The sequence below is a fragment of the Gossypium arboreum genome, chromosome 3 (genome assembly GCF_025698485.1).
Source record: "Gossypium arboreum isolate Shixiya-1 chromosome 3, ASM2569848v2, whole genome shotgun sequence".
In the NCBI taxonomy this organism is placed as follows: Eukaryota; Viridiplantae; Streptophyta; class Magnoliopsida; order Malvales; family Malvaceae; genus Gossypium; species Gossypium arboreum.
Genome location: NC_069072.1, coordinates 9,193,876 through 9,205,087, shown reverse-complemented (window position 1 = coordinate 9,205,087; position 11,212 = coordinate 9,193,876). Strand labels below are relative to the sequence as shown.

General features: G+C 33.4%; 1 non-coding gene across 1 annotated transcript; it reads left to right on the top strand.

Moving 5' to 3' along the window:
• Positions 1–1,880: 1,880 nt before the first annotated feature.
• Positions 1,881–1,987, top strand: LOC128290957 (small nucleolar RNA R71). The gene has a single exon (XR_008280736.1). It is a non-coding gene; the product is annotated as a small nucleolar RNA R71 (small nucleolar RNA).
• The last annotated feature ends 9,225 nt before the right edge of the window (positions 1,988–11,212 follow it).

The following is an 11,212-nucleotide window of genomic DNA, read 5'->3' as shown; positions in this document are numbered from 1 at the left end:
ACTCCTTCAACACTTGAAGAAACTGATCCTTTTCGATTGGCTGTAAATCTGAAGCAATAATTATTGGTAATGTGGAGTTATTTCCAAGAAACGCATATTCTAGGTGATTTGGTAATTGCTTCAATTCCAATTTAGGAGGTTCTTCAACAGAGGGTTTTAATTTTAATTTCTTGTTTACCTCGATGCCCTCATAGCTCTTCTATTTCAGTGAAGACTCATTAGAATTTAATTCAGCTTTTGCCTTACCTAACGCAGAATTATCATCATTTACCTCCTCTCCTTAAGTAAGACACAGTTCTAACGTGTCCTTATGAATGATTTCCTGTAAAGAATCTTGAGTAGTATGATCAATAGAATCAATAAAATAACAAGAGTCATCTTGTTCTCTAGAAATTCTCATGGCATCATAAATTTTAAAAATAATCTCTTCGTCACCTACCCTAAGCACAAGTTTACCGTCACCCACATCAATAACAGCCCTAGCAGTGGCAAAAAATGGGCGACCTAAAATTAAAGGCAACTCAATATCCTCATCCATGTCAAACACAACAAAATCAGCAAGGAATATGAAATTATCTACTTTTATGAGTACATCCTCAATAATTCCCCTAGGAAATTTAACAGATCTATTAGCTAGTTGAATACTCATCCTAGTAGGATTTGGTTCCCCAAGGCCAAGTTGCTTGAACATTTTGTAAGGCATCAAATTAATGCTAGCCCTAAATCAACTAGTGCCTTTTCAACATTTAAACTACCAATTAAGCAGGGAATAGTAAAATTTCTGGATCTTTCAGTTTGGTTGGTAGTTTATTTTAGAGTATGGTCGAGTACTCCTCATTGAGTTCTACTATAGACAACTCTTCAAACTTCCTTTTATTTGTTAGAAGCTCCTTAAAAAAATTTGCATATATAGGCATCTGCGAGATAGCTTCAACAAAAGGTAAGTTAATATACAAAATTTACCGAATTGTGCATCCATGCGGTCTTTCTTCAACTTTGCTGGATACGGGATTGGTGGTTTATATTCCCTGAGCACCGATTTTTTACTGTTTTCGGGTTTTGCCTCATCATCCTCTTTTCTATCAGCTTCTTGTGGCAGCTTCCTTTCAAATTCAGTTAACACTTTCCCACTCCTTAGGGTAACTGCTTTCACATGCTCTTTTGGGTTGGGTTCGGTGTTACTAGGCAGACTCCCTAGTGGTCTTTCTGAAATCATGTTAGCCAGCTATCCTATTTGATTCTAGAGCCCTTGAATCAACGCTTGTTGATTTTTAAGTCCAGTTTCAGTGTTCTGAAAACGTGTTTCTGCCACTAAAATAAGCTTTATCATCATCTCTTCAAGGTTCGACTTTTTATCTTGCTGGTAAGGCTGTTGTTGGAAGCTTGGAGGGGGTGGTGGTCTTTGATTCCCTTGGCCTCCCCAAGAGAAATTTGGGTGGTTTCTCCACTCTGCATTGTAAGTGTTACTGTAAGGATTATTTTGAGGTCGCGGATTACTACCCATATAATTTATTTGCTCGTTCTCCATGTTGAGGCCGTAGGGTAGGTATTCTGAATTGCTCGTTCCACCTCCACTTGCATTGCACTGCATTACCGGATGTACCTACGTAGAACCAAATAAATCATCAATCTTTCTATTCGAAAGTTCCACCTGATTTGAAAGCATAGTAACTGAGTCAACGTTAAAAACGCTGACTACTTTTTTCGGCTTTGTCCTGATGACTTGCCACTAATAATTGTTCAGTGACATCTCTTCTATGAACCCATAAGCCTCTTCAGGTGTCTTATTATTGATGGTTCCACCAGCAGCTGCGTCGATCATTTGTCTAGTTGAGGGATTCAAACCGTTGTGGAAAGTTTGAACCTATAGCTAAAGAGGTAACCCATGGTGAGGGCACCTTCTTAATAAATCCTTGTATCTCTCTCATGCATCATAAAGTGTTTCTAAATCCATCTACACAAAAGAAGAAATATCATTCCTCAACTTTGCCGTTTTAGCCGACAGAAAATATTTAAGCAAAAATTTTTTGGTCATTTATTCCCAAGAAGTGATTGACCCTCGTGGTAACGAGTTCAACCTCTGTTTAGTCTTATTCCGTAATGAAAAGGGAAATAATCGAAGGCGAATGGCATCGTCAGAAATGTCATTGATCTTAAAGGTGTTGCAGAATTCCAGAAAATTTGCTAAATGAGTGTTTGGATCCTCGTCCTGCAAACCGTCAAACTAAACAAACTGTTGTATCATTTGAATCATGTTAGGTTTTAGTTCAAAATTATTTGCAGCAATAGTAGGTCTAACCATACTCGATTCAGCTCCTATTCAATTGGGCTTAGCATAGTTGTACATAGTACGAGGAGCAGGATTCTGATTCACTGGATTTGTGGCAACCACAGGAGGCAGCGGATTATTTTGATTTTTAGCTATCTCCTCAGTGTTATTGGTATCGTCATCGTACTCTTTCTCTATATACCGTAGACTTCGCCTTATCTATCTACGATTTTTACGAGCTATGCTTTCAATTTCACTGTCAAAAAGTAGAGGTCCTGACTGGTTTCTTCTAGTGATAAACTATAAAAACCTGCCAAAAGCAAATAAAAGAAAAATTAGTAATTAAAATTAAAACAAAATTAAATTGCAATAAAAATAAAAATGGCTAAAGTAATAAAAATTAAGTGTTCTTAATATCTTAGTTCTCGACAACGGCGCCAAAAACTTGATAGTCGCTAAACTAACTAAAAATTCGACTAAGGCAAGCGCACCTATCGAACAGTAGTATAGTTATGATGAGACCGAAAATATTGTATCCACAAGGACTAAAAGTACTAGTAATTACTATCTTTTTATTATCTAGCCTAAGAATTAAAGGGAAGTTTTTAAACTAAGATTAACTATCTAATTAATTAAGAACAGGACAGAGATTAAAGTTGGAAAATAATTTTGGAAAATCGATGGAGAAGACAATACCCAAGGAAGAATCCACCTTGACTTCACTGATTACTTCTGAATTAGATGATTTATTCACTTGACTTAATCCGTAGGAATCCCTAGCTTATGTTAATATCTCTCTCGAGACTAAAAACAACTGACTCTAGGTTGATTAATCGAAATCTCTTCCTAATTAAAACCCCTATTGTCACATTAACTCGATCTATGGACTCCCTTATTAGATTTGTCTCTAATCTGGTAGATTTATGTCGTCCTATCTCTCGGATTGCATACAAATCTGCTTAATTATGGAAGATCTACTCTTAAACATGGACTTTTGCTCCACTGAATAAACACATCAAAACCTGAATTAATATCCTAGAATATTAAAACAAGGATTAAAACTCCTAATTAAGAATAAGAACAAGTATCTATCATATGATTCAAATAGTAATAAGATCTATCTTAGGTTTCATCTCCCTCAGGTATTTAGGGAGTTTAGTTCATAACAATTAGGAAAAACATCTCAAAATTGGGAAAACAGCAAAACATAAAGAAACCCAAAGAACTTTTAAGGAAATTGAATGGAGATCTTAAGGCTTGAAGTAGATCCTACTTCCGAGCTGATTCCGTTGGCTGTCTTCGAGTATTCTCTGCCTCTTTGATCCCCTTCTCTTCTACTTAAATAAACTTTGGAATGCCCAAAATAGCCCAAAATTAGCCTTTTTCAAGTAGAATTGAAATAGGTCTCGACAGGGACACGGCTATGTAGCACGCCTGTGTGGTGGTGCTCAAACCGTGTGCAATTTTGATATGGGTTTAATTCGACACGAGCATTAAACACGGACGTGTGAATTACCCGTGTGGAAATGTCTGGGCCGTGTGCAGCACTGAAATAAACATATTTTGTCCATTTTTGGCCCTTTTCTCACACTTTTCACTTTCCTATGCTCATCTGTATATAAAACGTGAAATTAAAGGATTATGAGCATTAAATTCACTAAATCTTATGATAAATCATCCGAAAATATTCCAAGCATGGGATTAAAAATATGTTACTTTTGAGGTTTATCAGTGATAAATAGCATGATTTGGTATAAGCTACATATGTAATTTCTGTTGTATGGATATGTAATATAGTTTGAAAGAACCACGTTTGTATGGATATGTAAGCTAGTCTAAATAAACCTTGTAAATTTTAATGTTATTAATAAATTAAATCTTATGTTCTTTATTTTAGGATTATTTGTTAATAAGGGTTGTTGCAGCCAATTTTAAACAAAAAATTGCTTGACGAATTTGAGAAAACATGATAATTTATGTTTCTAAAGCATGAAGTTTATATTTAAAAAACAAGAGTTTCCATCGATCTTTTTGACTACGTGCGATCAATAACCAATGAAATTAACTTTGTAACACTTTAAGCTCGACTTGATTGTCAGGTCTGAGCTACAGTATGTCACATTCGCTACTGAAACAACTACGATTAATTCACAATTAAATAATACAATTTGTATGATAATTATACTAGAGTAAATCTATATTTTATTTATATATGCACTTAAGAACATACAACAAATCCACCATCTATTATAGTCATATAATCATTTCAATTAAGGCACCATCACATCTCACACGTTTATCAAACTATGAGAACTATAATTTCCATATACTTGATGCGTATACATATCAACCATATATATATTAGTACTAGAATATAAGATATAACATTTAATTATAACATCATTCAACTACCACAAAACCTAACTTATTAAGTACATGCCAAATATAAGTAATGTTGGAAACCAACAAACATTGCTAAGAGTAGGATTGTAGATTGGATGCTGAGGTTGAAGCTCAAAAATCTTGAATTAAATCTAACCTGCGCATAGAGAAAACAAATCGTTGGCTGAACAAAGTACTTGTGGTATTTCTATAAGTTAAGTAGGTAATGTAACACCCCTAACCCGTATCTGTCACCGGAATAGGGTTACGATTACCAAACAATACACATCGTTCATATACATAACATATACATTTATGCATTCATATATAAAATCCATTCAAATCATTCACATTGTCCCTTATAAGGCTCTACGAGACCTTAAAACATGCTTAGAAGTGGTTCGGGACTAAACTGACAACATTTGCAAAGTTTGAGAAACTTAGAAAAGTTTTCAACATTACCAAAACACATGTCCACATATCTCAAGCCTGTACATGCCATATAACCAAGTCACAAATGTATAAATGCCGAAATCAAAAACCGAATAATACGATGTGATCTCCGCTAACTTCCAACCCAAGCGAATGTCCGAATCACTAAAAAAACATAGAAAAGAAAACAAAGTAAGCTATAAAGCTTAGTAAGCTTGTATGGTAATAAACTCATATTATTAAATAACCGTATTTTAAACAATTACTCAAAACATGATATAATTCATATGATTTCACCATTCTATCTCGAATTCATGCACATAGTTAATCAAGATTTTCATGAGTTTATTCATTCACATTTTCATCTGCATAAGCAATTATATATATAAACTATATTCAATTCAATATTCATCATCTTTTCTTTATCCAAGTGAATTATGTGAAATATCATCAAATAACGATGTTTCGCACACTATGTGCTATACTTATATTTAGTCAAAACAACTATAACTCATATCTCACATATCATTCAATTCATACCTCATTATAGCCAAATAAACACATTTGGGCATGAAACATACTTATACATAAATCTTTCTCATTTTATATACGTGATACACTAAGAACTTTGCAAATTACCTTCGTTTGATTCTCATATAGGTTCTGTACATACCTGTATCACTTAATTCAATTGTGTTTTCATTCTCATCTTGAATTTGCCCGTTGAACCATTCAGAATCGTAAAGGATACTCAGAAATCACAATAGCTTGTACAATGCAATATCCCGTATATGGTCTTACATGTTATCACATATCGATGCCACTGTCCTAGACAGGGTCTTATACGAAATCATATAACGATGGCAATGTCCCAGACATGGTCTTACATGTAATCATAGTACAATGCCAATTTCTCAGACATGGTCTTACATGTAATCTCATCTCGGTAATCCTAATGTTATGACATTTGTATCCTATACTATTCCTAGGTTCATATGGGACTTTCTGATGTCATAATTCTATCGATTCTTACTCTTAATCAGGACCAGTCATCATTCAATTCAATTAAATTATAAATAAGAAATTATAACACAATTTAAGTACACTTATTTGTATACGAACTTACCCCGTTCGCTGTAACGACGAATTAGGTCGATTAATCCGATATTTGGTTTTCTACCGTTCTAGATCCGAATCCCATTTTTCTTAATAATTGAAACATACATGAACTGAATGCTCAAAGCTCTCAAAATCATCTTTTTCTTTTTATGTTCGGTTATGGAGAAAGATGATAGCATAAAAATGGTTTTTGTTTAATTTAATTAAACATTATTTAACATTTTACTAATTTGCCATTAAAATAAATTCATACTTACACAAATGTCAAACCAAATATCATCCACTAACTCAAAATTGGGCTAATTATCACATAAGTACTTCACATTTAATCAACCATAGCAATTAAACACATTTAACATATAAAATGCCACTTTTGCATTTTACGCGATTTAGTCCTTTTTCTCAAATTGAGCTATTAAACAATAAAATTACCTCACGAAATTTTCAAACATATATACAATCATGCTGCAAACATATAAAATAATATTAAAATAATTTTTTTACATCGAATTTGTGATTACGAAACTACTGTTTCGATTTATCTAAAATCGGGCTGTTATAGGTAATATTAGCATTAACAATTCTACCCTAATTAAACATGTATATCTGTATGCACATATCTACCATTTACTTATAACTTGAAGTTACCAACCTTTACATTATCAATATAAACATGTTATGTATACAAAACTAACACCAATTCATCTCACTCCAATACAATCCATATAAACCATTCATTATACTTATAATAATAACATTTTAAACATATCAAGTTTGAAACCATTTACAATTCATGTCTCTTTAGCCATATTTAAATACCAACATATTTAAGCTAAGGAGTGTAACTACAAGGCTATACCAAAATGACACAGCCTAAGTTAGGAATCGGCCTCTGAATGTGAAAATCAATCATTTAAATAATCATACATTAATTAAATGCAATCATTTTACATTAATCAAACTTTTTCGAGACTTACACAAGCTTACAAAAGCTCAATTGCTAAATCAAACATGAAATAGGACTAAATTGTAAAGTTTCCAATATAGGTATCGATACCCCTAAAAAGGTACGATACCATTTTTAACTTCGATATTTAGAAAAATAAATCATACGTTATAGGTATCGATACCTAAATTATAGTATTGATACTTCTCACATAGAGTATTGATACTTTTTCAGTACCAATACCATTTTGCAAAACTAAACATATAATAATGTATCAATACCTTTGTAAAGTATCAATACCTTGAGTAGAGTATGGACACTTTGATCGGGTATATATACAATTTTGACATTCTATTTGTTGTAATTGTTGGGAAATGTGCCCATATTATAGTAAATAGACTACAATAAAACAGGTTTTTAGTGGTGTTTTTTAGGCCTATAGCGGCACTTATAAGCAGTGCTAAAATAACTTTTGGCGTTTTGATAAGTGCCGCAAAAAATGCCGCTAAATTTTTCGATATTTATGTGGAAAAAGGCCACTATAGAACATGGCCTGTAGCAGTGCTTTTCCCACAAACGCCGCTAAAGAACATGACCTTTAGCGACGCTTTTCCCACAAATGCCGCTAAAGAACATGACATTTAATGGTGTTTTCTCTACAAACGCCGCTAAAGGTCATGTTACTAAAAACGCCACTTAAAGTCATGTTCTTTGGTGGCACTTTTGGAAAAACGCCACTAACTTTAGCAGATTTTTAACAACGCATTTTCATATAGAACCTGAATTGTCAACATAATTTCCTGTAACATCAAATCCAATCAAAAACTACAAATCTAAATGATACTTCAAATCCAACGAAAGAAATATGTATATAATCTAAATTAACAAATGAAATAACAAAATTTATTATATTCAAAAGTTATATTGTTAAAATATTCTCACAAAAAGAAAACAAATGTCTAAGATGGCGAATTCTGCTACTACTGAAACATCTTCATCATATTCTAAAGATGTAGCTGGAGTTCCTCATATTTTCTACTTGCCTCTGCTTCCCTCTCTGCTGCCTCCACTTTAAGTTGTAGCTGGAGTTTTTCATATTTTCTTTTAGCCTCTGCTTCTCTTGATGCCGCCTCCACTTTAAGTTGAGCAATTTGCTCAACTGTGCTCACTTGCATCTAAGCCATCTGGTCTCTTAACCTTTGAACTTCAGCTTGAGCCTGATTCCCAGAAGGCATGTATTATTGCGAGCTAAATCCAAAATATCGAGTTGGGTTAACAAAATATCCTTGAAATTGAACCCGACCATACCTTTCAGGACCCAAAACTTCAATAATAATTTGGTTGTCAATGTTGCCAAGATTAAAAGAACTATCACTCGAAGTGGTCGCTTCATACTCTGCCCTTTTATCCTTTAGTTTCTCCTAATAAATCAATCAAAAAGTTAGAAACGAAATATATAATCAAAACAAATGCAACATAACTTAAAATTATTTGAATTACAAACGACGAATTAAACCATTATAATTAAACATGATAAATATTTAAAATAATTCAAATTTTATTAAGTAAATATACCATAATTTCTACGGCTTCAGTAGTCATAGGAGATCCATCTTTCTTTCTATGTGTAATGTCAAAAAGCTGAAGGTGTCCAAATTTTTTACTAGACGACAGTTCCTACAATATAGTAGGAAAAATATTATTTAGTAGAAAGTAATTAATATTTAACACAATTAATAACTTCAAAATACCTAGTCATCAGCTACACAAGCAAAACTTTTCAACCTAGCTATGTGCGTGAATTTTTGTTTTTGCCTACTTATAGTTCCAACTTGCTCACAATCCTACATTATGAAATTATTATTATGTATATAATAAATACTATAACTGAAATAATTATAAGAGTTTGGAAGTACGTAATACCTCTCTTTTCTTTGAATTCCAAAATCTAGCTACATCTTCCCATTGGTACCTCAACATTCCTGGTGGGACATTTCGCAATTTCTTTTCGAGGCCTATATTTTTTTAAAAATATTCATTCTTTAAAGCTCTTTTATGGTCTCTCCATTTTTTTCCTAATGCCTTCTTCAGATAATTATCCGAGACCACTAAAGCAAATCTCTCCTGCAAATAATACAAGTTTAGAAAGTAAATATAAATGAAACTTAAACCAAAGTATTATAAATTACATTCACGTTATTACCTTAGTATTATCGAGAGCTTGATTTTTGTTACTATCAGGCATATGATGCCATGACTCGTAGTTGATAGGCAACAAATTGACATTTTATGCTATAATGCCCAAGTAGCCTGCTAAAAGTCGAGCTTCTGATCCAATAGGCTGACCAAGCCTATTTCTAGCTACTTTGACACGCTCGATAGAATTTAACTTGTATAAATCTTTTAATAGCGTACGTCCTTGATTTTTGCACGTCCCACCACTTTCAACTGAAAAAATGGTATATTATAATATAAGAATTTGAAACAAAAATCAATAATAAAAGTCAACATGCATGAAAATTAAAGTTAACATTAGTTTAAATTTTTGTAGGTTTATTAGCTGTATTCGGAACATTTGAAGATCCAATAGCAGTCTGTTGTTCACTATTTGTTTCTTCCAAAACTGGAGGATTTTGAATAATACTAAGATCTCGCAATCTTACTACATTATGATTCGTAAATATCTTCATCCACATCTTGGCGAACCCATTGAAATTGTGTACTAGTATTAAGGATAGTTTCATTTAAGTTTTATTCTAGAAAATGCAAAGTTTCTGATCTTTCGTCGATGTCATTTCTACTTCCATTACCCATGTCAAACAAATCTCTAGGGGTGTTATGGAGTACAATGTACCAACCCCCATCAATTAGATCTTTCGAGTAAAAAACTTATTTTACTTGAGAAGAAAATACATACGGCTCGTCTATCAAATGTTGTCCAGTATGAATTAATCAAGAGAAGTTCACCACTGTAAAACCAAATTGATCTTTTTTTAATTCCACGAGCCGTATTAATGATAAACCGTAATTTATACATATTTTTAGCCCATGTTTAACGCATTTTATGGATGATTTCCCATTAGAATTGGTGAATTCGATGCTCCTAATGCTTTAATTTCATGTTTTATACCTAGGAGAGCATAGGAAAGCGAAAGGAACGAGAAACGGGCCAAAAACGGAGAAAATTAACCAAAGTACGCAATCAACACGACCTAGACCTCCTCACACACGGTCGTGTCAATTTGGCAGGCTCGAGTACGGCCTGAAGTAATCGCACACAGGCGTGTCACACGGGCATGTCCCTGCTGAGTCCAAGTTGAGTCCAATTCGGAAAAGGCTAATTTTGAGGGCTCTTAGACATTCCAAAGCCTATAAATACACCTTGGAGGAGGAAGAAAAGGGACACAAAGAATAAGGGGTAAGGAATTACCCCAAGAAAGCCGATTGATCCATCTCAGAAGCCGGATTCATCATCAAGACTGAAGATCTCTCCTCAATTTCCTTTCAGGAGTTTTGGATTTTATTTATGTTTTGTATTCTTTATTATTCTGAGATGTTTTCTTATTTATTTATGAACTAAATCCCTTAAATACCTAAGGGGGATGAAACCTAAGACGAATCTTGTTATTATTTTCTGAATCGTATGATAAATATTTAACTTATTCTTAATTATGTGTTCTTAATTCTTGTTTCGATATCCCATGATACTGATTCAAGATAAGCTCTTATTCAGAGGAGGAATAGACCCTATCTAAGAGTACATTTGTCATAATTAAGGGGATTTGAGTGCGCGTCTAGACATGGGGTGACAAGATTTTGCCGGATTAAGGTGAAACCTAATAAGGGGATCCATAGATCGAGCTAATGCAACCCTAAAGTGTTAATTAGAGAAAAGTTTCGGTTATTAAATCTAGGAATTAGACATTATTAGTCTTGAATAGGGATAATAACATAACTTAGGGATTTCTACGGAACAAGTTAAATAAATAAATCGTCCGATTCAGAGCCAGAATAACAAGTACAGTCTAGGTGGATTTTTCCTTAGGTATTGCCTTCATTCAATC